Source organism: Tiliqua scincoides, chromosome 8 (assembly GCF_035046505.1).
Source record: "Tiliqua scincoides isolate rTilSci1 chromosome 8, rTilSci1.hap2, whole genome shotgun sequence".
Classification (NCBI taxonomy): domain Eukaryota; kingdom Metazoa; phylum Chordata; class Lepidosauria; order Squamata; family Scincidae; genus Tiliqua; species Tiliqua scincoides.
Genome location: NC_089828.1, coordinates 36,660,789 through 36,677,268, shown reverse-complemented (window position 1 = coordinate 36,677,268; position 16,480 = coordinate 36,660,789).

The window sequence follows — 16,480 nt, the reverse complement described above, 5'->3', positions numbered from 1 at the left end:
AGCATAAAAGAAAAGTTGGCAGTCCTGGACAAGGTGCAATGTTGTGACTCTACTACTGTTAGAATATCTCCCAATTAGTCTTTATTGCCAGCGGGAGCCCAAAATCCCAGCTGATGAGAAATTTCACATGAAACCTTCATCCCCTTAATTTACCCAAGCTCTTCATTAAAAGTTTTTTTTAAAATCTTGCTCAAATTTATGGATTTTTTTGCCTGACTCAAAACTGTTGCTTAGACTTTTAGCTGGTGCTGCTGCCAATCTGGCTAATTAGAAGTCTTGCTTCTTGACAGTTGAGAGGCTTCTGTAATGCTTCAAAGTGAGTGGGGGATGAAGCTAATATGGAGTGTGTAACTGCGAGCACTTTTTAAGGTGATGCTGTTACTATCCGGAAAAATATGGGAATGGGAGGGAGCTACCTTTCCTTCTAGTATAATCCAGATCCTCATCTTGCAACATAAAATGAGCAAAGCAAGCTTGCTCTAATTTCAGAGATCAGTGTACAGGGTAGGAAGTGGGAAGTCCCAGCTTATCCCCAGCACCTCAGTGAGGTGCCCTGTTTAGTAAAGCAGCCTTTGTATCTTTTCACTGGTAGTGGTTAGGTATACAAATAGGTCCGAGAGCATAGTAGGGATTTAATGTCTGCTACATCACAAGGGCCTCAGTGGCTTTCTAAAGCAGTAACATTCTTGTATGCAGCTCCTAGCCCACGTGCCTGTTACCTCCCATCTGAAAGGCTGTAGGGTTTTCCTTCAAATAGTAGTGCCATCCAGGGCTGGCCCATGCATGAGGCCAATTGAAACTGTTGCCTCATACAGCAGATTGGTGGGGGGAGCCCATCTTGGTCCACTAACTTGCCTCCACTGTTCATCATTCTCCTTAGAAAAGTGTATACTTGCATTTGAAGAGGAAGAGGGAGACCAAGAGAAAGAGGAACTGTGGAGGGGGGAAGAGTATTGAGCTAGATTATATCTCAACCACTTGTACACAAGTTGGTGTCTTGTGGTATATGCAGCCACCCCAAGGAGGCTCAGCTTGGTGGGCAGAGCTCAAGCACACTGTTTTCACACACTTGAAAAAGCCCTCCTGCTCACCCTGAGCTTCTTATTGGTGTCTGATGCATTAAGTCCCAGTCTTGCAGGCGTCCCAACCCAGAAGTAACTGGTGACAATGTCATTGCCAGTTACTTTCAGTAACTGGATAGGGAGGACACATCTCAACAACAGTAAGAAACGCTTAGCTAGAACATTGGAGAATTGTGGGCTGACAATCATCAGGTAAGGGGGGTCTGGATTTGGCAAGCTACCTCAGGCGTCAGGATGGCTTGGACCAGCCCTGGAGCCATCCAGTAGTACTTCTCTACCCAGGGCAGCAGGAGGAAGCAGACAAAGCTTGCAGATAGGACAGTATTATATAAAATTGGGCCTTTCCATCATTACTTTGGCTATTCTGTTCACTACGTTGCTCCTGTATTCTCTGGGAACCATATTTCAGGATGTGCCTTCTTCATGGCTAAATAAGGACGCTGAGAAGTAGTTCCAATTTCCAAATGGCATGAAGGAGAGACTGATGCTGGAAATGAGCTAATTTCCCACAAAAGCTACTTAATTATAATAAATTTTTAAAATCTTCCTGCACGAGAAGCAGGGCACCAAGGGAATTTCCTAAAATCAAGCATTGTTTGACCTTTTAGTTAAGGTGAGATACGGAGACATTGTGTGGGTATGCCATTGGCCAAAAACCCCAAGAAACAGGAAAATGCATGTATTATTCTAGGATGACACAAAATTCCTACGAACATTTGTCATCCTAATTCTGGGCCTATATAAACGCTATATACTTAGCTCAATATCTGTTTATATAGGACTTCCGTTCTCACAAGAGAGGCATTCCAGTGTTAAGTGATCCATTAATCATTAGCCATCTAGTGGAAAAACAGACTTCTTGCTACAACTTCCCACTCCATGGGGATTTTATACAGAATTTCTCTGTAAACGGTCTGGGCTGGTGGGAGAAAACAGAACTTATCTCTCATTCCGGCAATCTCCCGGAAATGTCTTTGGAGCAAAAGGGCTCCGCTAGAGGTAATGGGGTTCGTGCCACGCAGAATCCAAAGGAGCAGTGGATGATTTGTTTGATTAAATACAAGCGAGAGTGCATTTTCCGCTTCTCTTTTTGGTGCACACTTTTACGGGAGAGGGGCAGGGGCTTGTATAAATGGGAAAGCAGTACAACAGAAGTGCAGCAGTACAACAGAAGGATAATAAGCATTACATTTACTTCATTGGAAAAAATTCTAACTCATACCAAAGCTGTTCCAAGTTCGCCCCAAAATCAATCTAAATGACCAAGGATGCAATCCTAACCCACTTTCCAGCACCAACATAAGGGCAATACAACTCTGAGGAAAAGGAAACAACATTGCCTAACCTTGAAGAGGCCTCCATGACCGCTGCCCCCCCCAACTGCAGGATGCAGCACAAGCCCCACTAGCACAGCTATGCCAGTGCTGGAAAGTTGGTTAGAATTGCACTCTAATACCATAAGAAAAAGTTGTGAGACATAATAGAATAAATAGCATTTAATAACTAGTATACAACACCAATAAAGTATTAAAGTTAACAAAAATGTTGAAGAAGTTCTAGCATTGCATAATGAGCTTTAGTTGCTTCAAGATTTAGTTGCCAACTAGGAGCAGTTCTCTTGCATTTTACCTGTTTTCCCACTTTTCCCATGACTTTTTATTTTATTCTTTGCGACCTATATTCACAATAATTTGTAGAAACATAGCTCAAAAACAGATACACTGTAAAGTAGAGGATGTCATGCACATGTCTTGAAAGTGTGGGAACACGCTACCCATCTCACATAGAAGGCGCCTCTTCCCCAGCCATGCTCAGTCCTCCAAGAGTCCTGAAGACCGTTTCCTCTAGGCTTGCAGGAACACACCTAAGAAAGGGGGGACCCTTTTGGACCGTTGTCCTACCAGAAATCCAAAATGTGATCCAACCTCTTGGAACTCCTTCTCGAGCATATGAGGCAAATGGGTCCCCTTCTGTCTCCAGCACTCAAAGCAGAGTGGAGGTGTATCCATTGGGTTAAAGGGGAGGTAGACTTTGTCTCTGCAAGAGACAGCACTTCTCCCTCTGCCCGCATAATTCCTGGACTTAATATCAAAAATCTTGGTATAGACAAAGAGGGATGGTCTTAATATGTGCAGTATGGATAAGTGAAATCCGTACAGCAAAAATAGTGAACTGTGGCTCCCCAGGGAGCTGCAGAGTGGCACCCTATACAATGTATAGTAGCCTTAATGGTGAACCACAGTCAATGGCCCAGTAGGTCAAGCAAGCCGCCAGTCGGCAAAGTTTGGGAACCACTGATGTACAGAACTGCAGCCTCAGTCTCTCCTCCCTGTAAACTATGCTCTCCCCCCCCCCCCAACCACAAGGCTCTGTCTTGCTCTGCTAACTGAGCATCCCAATCCTTTGTCTGTTGGAAGGCCATAAAGACCCAGATGTGAGTTCCCACTGAGCCACCAGGCTTGCTTGACTTTGGAACAGTCGGCCTAACCTACGTATAGGAATATACAAAGCTGCCTTATACTGAGTTAGACTGTTAACATATTTAACTCAGTATTGTCAACACTGACTACAGCATCCCAATACTGACCACAGGCCATCCCAAAGGCTCACAGGGCTGATGTGAGGATAAAATAGGGATTAGCAGGGCCAGCCCATCCGTGAAATCAAATGAAGAGGTCACCTCCAATAACAGATTAGTGCCAATTTGCCTCCACTGCCTCTCTTTCTGCTTCTGCTCCTTGGATTGGAAAAGGTAGAGGCACATAGAGAGGAAAAAGAAATGTGGTGTGGAGGAGAGTGTTGAGCTAGAACAGCAGAGAGTGGGAGGAGCAGAGGTTGGTACATAATCTGGTAGGGGGAGCCGGTTTTGGTATTCTGCCTCAGGCATCGGAAGGTCATGGGCCAGCCCTGGGGTAACCCATGTATGCTGCCCTAAGTTCCTCAAAAGGACAGGATGTAAATATGGTGATGGTGGGAAGGAGATTAGATTGGATTAGATTTGGATGGCTAAACTGTATCTCTGCAATGTGTCGAATAGCCATCAGTGCACATTTAAAGAAGCTAAAGAACGTAAATCTGATCTAAAAGTTTTAAAGGGAACTTCTGCTTGGGGGAGAAGAGTCCAGGGGCAAAAAGTATGAAACCAGACCCCCTTATTTTGTCATCACTGCCTGTTTCATAGTTGGGGGGGGGGGTGTTTATCTCAGCAGTGGCAGTGACTCCCCTGCTAGTGACTGATGGGTGCCATTTGTATGTGTCGTTCCCCCCCCCCCAAAAAAAAATTTCTCTGATTGTTAAATCATAACAATGTTGAACCCAGTTGGATTCTGGGGGGGGGGGGAGTGGCGGCTGCTGAGGGGGAGTCATCTCTTTCCCAGAGCCCTCCTTAGAATGGCATGATGGAATGATATAAAGCCACTAGGAGGGGACTTCCAAGCATGGAGAGAATAGTGTCTGCACTGCTGTTTGTGGTCAGTTTCAATCCCTCCCATTTTCCTTCCACCATCCTCAAGAATTGCTGAAATTGCCTTCCCATTTCATTGTTTGTGTAATGTGTAGATCGGCTCTTAGCTCCGGTAGTTATGGGCATGTGAGCAATGGTATCACTAGGGGGTGTGGACCACACTGGGTGATGCACTCGAGGGCGAGTGACACCACTACTAGCCAAAAATGTTGGTATTTTTGAATAATACCTTCATGTTATATGAGGTGTGTCCAGAAAGTAATGAGAATGATATTTTTAAAATTCTTTTATTGAAAAATTTTACAATTGAACATTGTCTCCTTCAAAGTAAGCACCTTGTGAGTGTACACAATGGCAAAATCGCTGGGAGCATTCTTCATAGCATCCCTGGAAGTCTTCAAGTGGGATGGCGTTCAGAGGCAACGTAGTGGCTCTTTGGACGTTATCCACACTACCAAAATGGTAGTGGATACCATTGGTAGTGGTACCATTGGTAGTGGATACCACACTACCAAAATGTGGTTCTTTCAAACCATTCTTCATCTTTGGGAATATGAAAAAGTCACAAGGAGCCGAGACGGGGCTGTAGGGTAGATGGGGAAGCACTGTGATGTGTTTTTCAGTCAAAAACTCTCTGATAGCCAAAGCACTGTGACTCACAATTTCATGAACAATTGACATGGGAATTCCCATTTCCTCCGCAATCATTCTGATCGTGAGCCATCAATCACGGTTGAGAGCAGACCTCAATGCATCCATATTTTGTTCCTTTTTTGAGGAAGAGGGGCGTCCCAATCATTGTTCATCTTGAAGGCCTTGAAGGCCTTACGCCATCGGTACACTTGTGCAGATGATAGCGCAGTTTCTCCATAAGCTTTCCTCACCATCTCCAAAGTTCCTGATGTGCTTTTACCCAATTTCACACAAAATTTTATCGTGTACCGCTGTTCCAAACTCGCTTGCATTTTTCTTTATACGAGGTGCTTGAACGGGATGTCACAAAAAAGAATGGAATGGAATGGAATGCAACTGATCAGTGTTCTAAAGTATTCCTGGCACCCCACCCCAAATGACCTTGGCCAGCTTCTTCCTTCACAGAGCCTTTCTCGAGTATAGGAACTTCGTTCTCATTATTTTCTGAACAAACCTCATGTATAAGGGCGTAATCCTAACTTGCACTGGAAACAGGCAGGCCAGTGGGCCTACGCTGCATCCAGTGCAAGTCTGGGACCAAAAGCAGTGCAGCCCAAGGCAAGGGGAAACCTTTCCCCTTACCCTGTGTTGTGCTTCTGTGGCCCCAATGGGTCTACTCGGATCTGCTCCACCTGACAAGGTGGCGCAGATCTTAGCAGTCCAGAGCCGTGCCATGCTGCCCAGGAACAGGGTATATCAGCATATCTGCAGGATCCTGGCCCCACCTCCTACTCCCTGCCGCCCACCGCCCACTCTCCTCCGCCTCAAAACACCTCCCTCCTGCCTCCTCCCCGCCCTCCCCACACACTCCCCCAGACCCTACATCAGCCAAGCTCAGCCAACGCAACTTACCCTTTCCCTGGGGCCTGCATCAGCACAGGGAGGCCAGCACACATCCATGCACCAGCCTACCTCCCCTTTGAGTGGTGCAAAAGTGCTTTATGGCACTTTTGCAACACTTCTGGGCTGGCAGAAGGGATTGGCATCAGCCCACATGTAGGTCTGAATTGGGCCCTAAGGGCGCGATCCTAACCCTAACTCAGAGCAGTGCAGCTCTGAGGTAAGGGAACAAACATTCCCTTACTTTGAGGAGGCTTCCGTGAGTGACACCCAACTGGATGCAGCACACGTCCCATTGGCACCGCTATGCCATTGCTGGAAAGCCAGCACATAAGGGGTTAGGATTGTGCCCTAAGTGTAAAGTAACGCAGACTGGGGCAAAAATCAAAACTTCACATATGGACTGTGTTTTCCAGCACTGACATAAGGGCAATGCAGTTCTGAGGTATGGGAACAAACATTCCCTTACTTTGAGGAGGCCTATGTGAGTGACACCCAACTGCAGGATACAGCACATGTCCCATTGGCACCGCTATGCCAGTGCCAGAAAGCACTGACATAAGGGGTTAGGATTGTGCCCTCAATGCAGGGTGACTTCAGTAGGAAAATAGTGCAGAAGGAAAGAGTTAAGGTTTAACAGCCCAATCCTATGAATGTCTACTCAGGAGTAAGTCCCCATATGGTCAGTGGGGCTTACTTCCAGGAAAGTGTGGACAGGATTGCAGCCTAAACCCTCTTCCCACTAAGTCTTATGGTTCTGACTCAAAGCAAAACTTTTGTTAAGAAACAGCATAAGCATGCTTGTGGAAATGCTTCTAGCTTCATTTAAAGTTGATCTTTTTTCCCATCCATCAATGATGGGACAAACACAACCTGTCCTTCAATAGGATAACAAAAATGGATGTTTACAATCGAAGGATGCAAATTGCAGCCTGTCTGTCATCTCAATGCCACAGTCCTGAATCTGACGTGGACAAGGGTCATGGGTTTCCTGTGCTGGGGACGACAAGTCCTGGCACTGGGTCTCAAGAAGTCCTCCAATTATTGCTGCTGATAGCATTTTCCATTCTCTTCTCCCCTGCCTTGGAAACCTTTGCCCTTCACTTGCGCCAGGCCTGTGCAAGCTCATTGTTTCTGCAAGTGTGGGACAGGGGTCTTGTTCTTGAAATTGGGGGGTCTTTCCTTCCTGCTGGCGGAGGGGGTTAAGTCTGCCATTTAGCATACAGAGGAAAAATGCTTAGTTCCTAAATTTCCTTGCAGTTCTCTGTGAGGTGTGTTGGTTCAGCAAGCATCTGTTGTTTTTTCCTCAATCACTTTTCATTCTAAGGTTAGAAATATGGCATTGGGGGTGAATGGACTTTCTAGTCCTCATTTTCATGTACTGGATCTTGGTTTTTCTCCATAGATGGCAAAGGGGCTATAAGTACAGCATCTTTCTTTTCCAGGGGCTGTTTCTTCTGACTCTTTTTAGATTGTGAGCCCTTTGGAGACAGTGAATCATTTATTTAGTCTTCTCTATAAACCTCCTTGTGTTCCAGGGCAGGGGGAGGGCAGGCAGAGGGCGTTCTGGGAGTGGGCGAACAGGTAGGGAGCGGGAGGCAGGGCTGCCCTGGCAGTTATGCTGGATCCCAACCCGATTCCCCAAGCAGCGTGAAGCGGCTCCAGGCCGCAATTTTGGCTCCAATCTTGTGCTGGATGCAGCACAGGCCTCCTGGCCTGCCTATTCCAGCGCAAGATAGGATTGCACTGTAAAGCAGATATAGTAACTGGTTACACCCAACAGACAATTGGCCCAAGAAGGCCAATTCTATGCTTGGGATCATTAGGGAGGGTATTGAGAACAAAACAGTTAGTATTATAATGCCGTTGTACAAATTGATGGTAAGGCCACACCTGGAGTATTGTGTCCAGTTCTGGTCCCCGCATCTCAAAAAAGACATAGTGGAAATGGAAAAGGTGCAAAAGAGAGCGACTAAGATGATTATGGGGCTGGGGCACCTTCCTTATGAGGAAAGGCTACAGCGTTTGGGCCTCTTCAGCCTAGAAAAGAGACGCCTGAGGGGGGACATGATTGAGACATACAAAATTATGCAGGGGATGGACAGAGTGGATAGGGAGATGCTCTTTACACTCTCACATAATACCAGAACCAGGGGACATCCACTAAAATTGAGTGTTGGGCGGGTTAGGACAGACAAAAGAAAATATTTCTTTACTCAGCGTGTGGCCGGTCTGTGGAACTCCTTGCCACAGGATGTGGTGCTGGCGTCTAGCCTAGACGCCTTTAAAAGGGGATTGGACAAGTTTCTGGAGGAAAAATCCATTATGGGGTACAAGCCATGATGTGTATGTGCAACCTCCTGATTTTAGAAATGGGTTATGTCAAAATGCCAGATGCAAGGGAGGGCACCAGGATGAGGTCTCTTATTATCTGGTGTGCTCCCTGGGGCATTTGGTGGGCCGCTGTGAGATACAGGAAGCTGGACTAGATGGGCCTATGGCCTGATCCAGTGGGGCTGTTCTTATGTTCTTATGACAGAGCTGGGCTGCTACTCAAGACTTTATTATTAAGAAAATTTATATACCACTATTTATTTATACATTGTTAATTGCAGGTGCAGGAGCTGAGAATCCATGGGCAGAGACCAGCTTCAAATTGAGAACATCCCAACTTAAAATTTAATTTTCAATGTTACATTTTCAAAATAAATAAATTTTCTGCCATTTTGTTTCAGCCTGGAGGTGTTCAAACAGGCTAACAAAGGACAAATAAAACAATACATTAAAAAAATCACAGTGGCCTAGAGAAACAATAAGGGAAAGCCACAAGAAAGTCAGGCTTAAAAGTATCCTTGACAAGGAGGCTTCCAGTGGGTTATCTCCTCTATGGGTAAATTTCTTGAAGGGATTAAAGAAGTGTAGCTACAGGAGGCCAGTGTGGTAAATATTGCAGGCACTGCTTCACACCATGTAAGTGACCTCTCCACTCATAACCAGAGTCATTCTGGGCAGCATTATTGCACAGAATGGCTCCAACAGCAAGTAGGAGGGGCAGCTTACACGTCATGTTGTGGCGCCTGCAATATTTACTGCTCTGCTACTGTATTTACTGTAGCTACACTACTGACCCGGACCTGGACAGAACCATTGGGTCTGTAATACCCCTTTTAGCGCTGTCTCTTTCTGCCTCCCAGTGCCCCAGTGGAAGAACAGTTCAGAAAAACGGTGAGCAAAAAAGGCAACTGCCAGCAAAGCCCAGGGCATCAGTAGTAGACCAGCTAGAACCCCTCATAGTGCTCAAAGATGCCCCACACCTATGCCAGGACTGAAGACAGAGATCTCTGCATCTTTCACATTTTTGTTTCTGTTCCCTGTTAACAGTAATACAGTAGAGCTGAACTAGCTTGCAAAAGACAGTCAGCAACTGATTACAATTGTCTAGCTGATTAATCTTCTGATAAAGCCTGAATCCCTAGCGAGTGCCCAGTCTACTTTCTGGAATCAGCAGATTTGTGACTCCAGATTTGTGCACTTCCAATTAAGGCCAAAGGTCTAGGTGGGGATCCTCCCATTTGGCAGTCTCCAGTTCGGCAAGAAGCATTATCTTTAATCAGGGGATTTTCTTCCTAAAGATGTGTGATAGAGGTTTAGACAATAGATAGGTTTTTGCATTTTTTTTTTGGCGTGTTTGCTGGAACACTTTCTATGGCCCACTTTTATGTTCTAGTATAAAGGCTCATTGCTGGAAGCAGAGCTAATTTCCCCTAGGATTTTGGGATGAAAGCAAAGTGTGCCAGGGGTCAGAAGGGGAATTTATGAAAAGATTGAAATGGGAAATACCAGGACTGGGACGACTGGGACATCTGGGTCATCCAGATGTCCAAATTTCATAAGGTCCAATCTCATAAATCGGTGTGCCCTCATGTGGATGCCCTAGGGCAGTGTTTCTCAAATTGTGGGTCAGGACCCACTAGGTGGGCCACAAGCCAATTTCAGGCAGGTCCCCATTCATTTCAATATTTTATTTTCAATATATTGTCTTGATGCTACCATGGTATGTGATTGCATTTGAGGAAATGTTACAGATCTGTACTTTTAACAGGCTACTATATATATGCTTTTAACAATGATAGTAAATGGGACTTACTCCTGGGTAAGTGTGGTTAGGATTGCAGCCTAGGATTGTTGAAAATTTTCCTGCTTGAGGATGCTTGATTTCCTGCTTTCTAGTCATGACATCACCTCCGGTGGGTCCTGACAGATTCTTATTCTAAGAAGTGGGTCCCGGTGCTAAATGTGTGAGAACCACTGCCCTAGGGCATAACACTTAGACCTCTTCTAACTGGAGAGAGAGAGGCAGAAAGTTTCAAGAAAGTTGGAGGTGCTCTGATAAAGGTTTCTGTGTTTTTACTCTATCTATAAAGCAAAATATGCTTTTTATCTTCAGATCAATGTCTGCAGATCCTGGTGAATGGAGAAATCCCCACCTCTGGTATATAACATGGGAAACTGCCTTCTGAATCGAATCCTTGGTCCATCCTACCTCTGCATGACTGGCAGTGGCTCAGACAGAAAAAACATCTTTTGCAGCCCTCCCTGGAGAGGCCAGTGATTGAAAGAAGGACCTTCTCAGGCCAAGCAAGTAGCCTGGCATGGAGCTACAGTCCCTCCTCATATACTGATGGCAATGAATGTGCTTTTCAATACACATTTGGGAAGGTATTTTTAAAACTTCTCCTCCCCATATGAAAGTCTGTCTTTGGCCATGATTAATCGCAAGTGTGGCAAAACTTGATTTCTCCTCCTCTTCCATAATTATAGACATCTGCCACACAGCCAGGGTAGGAAAGGGACATGGTTACTGCTGTATCCTATCCACTTTCCCAGGCCTGCTTTCCCAACACAGGGTTGCTCGGACTTGTGCCAGCTATTTGGCTGGGCAGGCCCAAGTAGCCCCATAGTGGCTACTGGGACTTTCCCCAGCACAAGGGGACAAATGTCCCCTTACTTCAGGACCTCTCTTCCCCGGCTGGATATAACATTCCAGCACCACTGAATCGCAGCACAGAAAGTTAGTTAGGACTGGGCTGCCCCTCTACTAATTCTATGGTTCAGACACTACTACTTACAATAGTAACATTAAAAATGATCCAGTTTAATTTGTTTTCTTTCAGAATAAATATCAACCTCTCTTGCTTGCATGCGACTCTATAACATGAATGCTGTGATCACAATTCTGCTTGAAAAAAAATACCATATAAACTCCTATAAGTCAAAAAATGTATGCCTAAAAATTAACCCTGAATACCTTGGTCGAATTATACATGGGTTGGTACAGTAAATGAAGCTTCTAAGAGCAACTGCTTGGTGAGGTGGGACTGGGCTGAGAAGCAGGACACAAGGATGGTGGTGAAAAAAAAGGAGTAATTTTACTTATTCAGAGGCAGAAACAAAAAAAAGTAGCCATTTAAACAGAAAGAGAACTGAAGGTGCTTATGGGAATTGCAGTTCTGTATGAGGGCTGCTGCTATGAAAGTGCAGCACTGTACTCCTCACAAAGGGCCCAATCCTATCCACACTTGAATATAATTGGACTTACTTCAGAGTAGACATGCATAGGATTGGGCTCTAAGCCTACAACTCCCATAATAACCTTCATCTCCCTCCCTGTTTGGAGAAGAAGCTAAAATGGCTTTTTTTTTCTTTTTGCTGCTGACTCAGAACAGTTACTAGCAAGTAATTTTCAAATAATTTCATGCACCCCTCTGTTTTACCCCCAACTTATCCGAGGGTCAGAGAAAAGTCCAGGATTCTTTGCTCAAAGCCTGCCCTCAACCTATCTGTGATGTTGATGTATAGGCGGGTGTCTGCCGTGTGTCAAATCTATAGATGGTATCAACGATAGCAACAATTTCAAAACCAGTAAATAGCCAAAACCATGGAGAGACATAATGCAGAGGAAAGGCACAAAATAAAACCACAGACTCTCGAAAGCAGGCTGGAATAAGTATGTCTTGAAGCACCAGTGGGATGTCACCAAAGGGGTGTGACATGCTGTGGCAGACGGTTCCACTGTTACTTGCAAATGTTTCCCTTCCAGATCTGATTTACCTTGCAGGGTTATTTCAAGGCAGTGTTTTCTCAGACTTCTGACAGTTGAGCAAACATAGTTTTTCCGAATGAATGAATGAATGAATGAATGAATGAATGAATGAATGAATGTGACTCCAAAGAGGGGTCATTTTGGAATATGGAAGAATCACCTACTTTCAGAGGAGCCTACTATGTGGTTACATATGAGTCAGTTTTGGGCACCTCACTGGAAAGCAGTATGCTCAGGGCAGAGATGGACAGAACAGCTTCCCCATAAGACCAACAATTCTGATGTCCTCTGTAACTTGAATGGTTGAATTATCCAAACACAGCAGATGTAGCAATGGGACAAAATTACCCACCCAAGCGGATGTTGGGTAAGGTCAGATAAGTAAGTAAGAAGTAAGTAAGGTCAAAAAGAAGTAAGGTCAGATAAGCATCTCATTCAGAGATACAACAGCCAGGCTCCTCGGAGAGTGCTGTTATTTTGCTGTATTGCTGCCTCAGGAGTGATTGCAAATGATCTAACAGGCAGGATATGATCAAGATAGCAGGACTTCCTCCCTCCGGCAAAGGCTGACTGAGAAGAAGATAAGGACAGAGCAAGAAATCACACAGAGATCCAGTAGGTAGACTCCTTGCCATGCAAGTAAGGAGGTCACAGGAGACTCCTTAGAACAGTTCCTAGTTGGGGGTCACAGGAGACTTTAATGAGTTTACTCAGTTCTCTCAATTAACCTGTTGGGATTTCCTATTGGAAGGCTTACCATCATTTATGTGGTGAAGCATTGAAAAACCCTTAATGTACATTACTGTTAAACCCTTGAAACAGTCTCTGAGACAGAGGTCCAAACTAAAATAACTCCTTCTTCTGAGTGGTCTCCTTTATGTCATTTTCTAGATCACTAGTCCCTTGTACTGAAATCACCATGTATTCGTTTTCTTTTTACTCCCTGTCTCCATTTCCTTCCCCTTCAATGGTTCTCCTTGTGTCAATTGTTAGAATGTAAACGCTTTGAGGCAGAGACCCGGGTCTTTGTGAAGAGCCGTGCACATTGATAACATTATGTATCATGTACAACAAAAATCTACAACAATAACAAAACTTGATACATCCCTGGAAGAACAGAAAGCTGGTGGGATGTTTCACACAATTTTCACAAATTGTTTTTGTTTCAAGAGTTAGTTGCTCTCTTTCCCCCGGCCCCACCCCATTAAAGACTGGAATTCTGTCATTATTAGGATTACAGGAGGAAGCGGGGAATGTATTTTTTTCCTCTTCCAGCTGCAGGGGGGTGGTGTTTCCCTGTTAAGACTTAAAAGATGTCAGCACAAGCTGTTTAGGGCCAGAAGGAAAATTGGCACTGGCCAAGATAGGCTGGAGGCCCCTTGAAGGAAGGAAAGAGCTAAATTAGAGGTGGACAGGTCCTGGCTAAGATAACAGTTCTGTGCAACTGTGGAGGTGCTACATCCTGCAGTGAAAGGCATGGAGACAGTTTATCTGGGGCTCCTGTTCAGCCTGATTTGGAACAGCTCTGGTAAGATGGACCATCCCAAAAAACAATGAATTACTTTTAAAAACTAGATCAACCCCAAAATTGATTTGGTCTGCTGCCTCTTTTTGCAGCAGGTCTCCTTTGCCTTGTAACAGCACTGTTGATTAGTAGTAGAGCAAAGACAGACAAAAGACGCGTCTTCGTGATTTGCAACTAACCTACAGAACTCCTTGCCATGAGATGTGTGTGGTCCATAAGTAGAAATAGCTTCTGAAAAATTTGGATGCTTTTCTGGCAGGAAAGTCTATTGACAGCTAAATTGAACCTTCGTGTTAAGAGGCAGTCTACTTCCGAATGCCAGGTACTGGTGACAAATGATGTCTTGTGCTGTACTAGTGGGCACCATCCTGTCCACAATCGGAAGCAGAATGCTGAATTAGATGGACCCTTGGTCTGAACCACCAAGACTCTTCTGCTTTTCTTATGGAAGATGGATTGATGAATAGCTATCAGGAGAGCAAAATGGAACCTCCATTTACAAGGGCAGTCTCCCCTTTGCTTCTCACCTGTAGACTGGCTTTGAAAATTCTTTTTAACTCCATAAATTTTATATTTTATTCTTGATTTTATTAGCATGGACTCTCTTTTAATCTTATTTCTTGTAGAGTAGACAGTACACTGTCTGATCTTACATGTTAATACTTTTGCTGATTCTAATTGTTTAATGGGTGGACTGCATTCTACATTTACCTTGTAAGCTGCCTTAGGAGAATGTTGTTTTGAAATGTGGAAGTGTAAACGCAAAGAGATGTTCACAGGTCTGATCATGTTGGTGGCTTGGATTCTGTTTCCAAATGGCTGTAGGACTGCATAGCCATGGGGAGGACCCTGTTAAATGGCCTTGAGACTTTGTTGTATGCTCTGTCCGTGAACCCATCTCAGTTCATTCCGACTGACATTCTGAACGAGACAAGTTGTTTCGGTCATCCTTCAGAAAGTCTTTTTTATTTGTTTCTTTAGCCATTTGGGAATGGCTTCTTTGCAAAAAACAATGTTGGAACCAACCAAGCACCTTGGATTGAAGGCACTGCAGGAACCATTTGGAAATTCAGTGCATTCATATGGCCAGTGTGGGTGCCAGTTTGGGATAAAGTTCTGCACTGAGCCTCCCATGCAGCCCCACCTGCTCCCTGGTGGCACACTGGACACTCCCACCATTAGTGCTGGGGCCCAGGGACAAAGCCCTGCAGGGTCCCCTATGGCATACTTCCCATTCCCTGATGGGGAATGCCACTGCCACAAGTGGCAGTATTACTGCCACCAGTACAGCGAGTTCAGGGGTCAGGCTGGCAAGGTAGGCCTCTGATGAGCATGGGCCTTTGGCCACTGGTCAACTACTAATGCCACATCTGCATGGCCCTTCCAAAGAGACCAATGCATTGCAGTGGCTGTTTGAAACTTCAGTGTGTGCCTGTGGTTCCTTTAACACATTTCATTGGTTTTAGCGTGTCCCAAGAACAAAGACGGCTTGTAAACCAGTGAAATGAACACATACCATTGCAAGCTAAATGAAGACAGCCTCCAGCCAGGCAATGAGGGTTCATTTGAGACGGGGGTCTGGGGCAGTGATCCTTGCTATAATCTGTAGTAGTGCTTAATAAGGAACATAGGAAGTTGCTTCCTACCAAGTTCAGACTTCTACAGCCCAATCCTAACTAACTCCCCCTTGCACTGCATCCTGGGAGGAGTGGGTAGACACAGAGATCTCCAGGTAAAGGAAAATTTGTTCCCTTACTGTGGGGTAAGCCTCAGCTGAACCAATGGGTCTCCTCAGATCTGTACCAGCCATTCTACTGGGGGATGGAATGGGAGTAGAATCCTGGTACACACTGGGACTGCCAGGATCCATCCCACTTTCCGCCTCCCACCTTACCAGTGCCGGTGTTGTATTGCTTCTTCGATGGCATTTGCATGCAGCCACCAGCCACGTGCATTAACAGCCTCATCACGTGCCTGAGGCACTTCCTCAGGCAGAATGCATGTTCTGGTGGAGCTGGTGGATCCATCAGTTAGGATTGGGCCCTTGGTCCATCCAGCTCAGAGTCCTGGCCACACAGAACTGGTAGCAGTTCTCCACGGTTTCAAGTTCAGAGATGCCAGACATTGGATCTGGGACTTCTGCATGTGAAGCAGGTGGTCTTGTACTGGACTGCAGTCCTTCCCTGAAGGGTTGTTGTTACTTAGCTTCTTAAGTGCCTAAGACTGCCATCCTAACCACACTTTCCTGAGAGTAAGCCCCATTGAACAAAATAGGACTTACTTTTGAGTAGACCTGGTTAGGATTGTGCCCTAAATATATAACACCATATAGGCATGAGCTTGTAGCCTGTACAAACAGCACAACAAAGACCAGGAAATAGACAATCTTGGTGTTCTCACGAACTCAGAAAGGATTCTTTGATCAATCCCCAGCACCCTAATTATTGATTGATTCTTTGATCAATTATTGATTGACTCTTTGATCAATTATTGATTGATTCTTTGATCAATCCCCAGCACCCTAGTTATTGTTAGCATCATATTACAAATGGGGATGCGGCAGTGGGAAATTATAGCTTGCCTATAGCCACCTACAGTGCAGATATCGGGCCACAATCCTAACCAATTTTCTAACACTGACATAAGGGCAATGCAACTCCAAGGTAAGGGAACAAACATTGCCTTACCTTGAGGAGGCCTCCAAGACTGCCCTCCAACTGCAGGATGCAACACATGCCCCACTGGCACAGCTATGCCAGTGCTGGAAAGTGGGT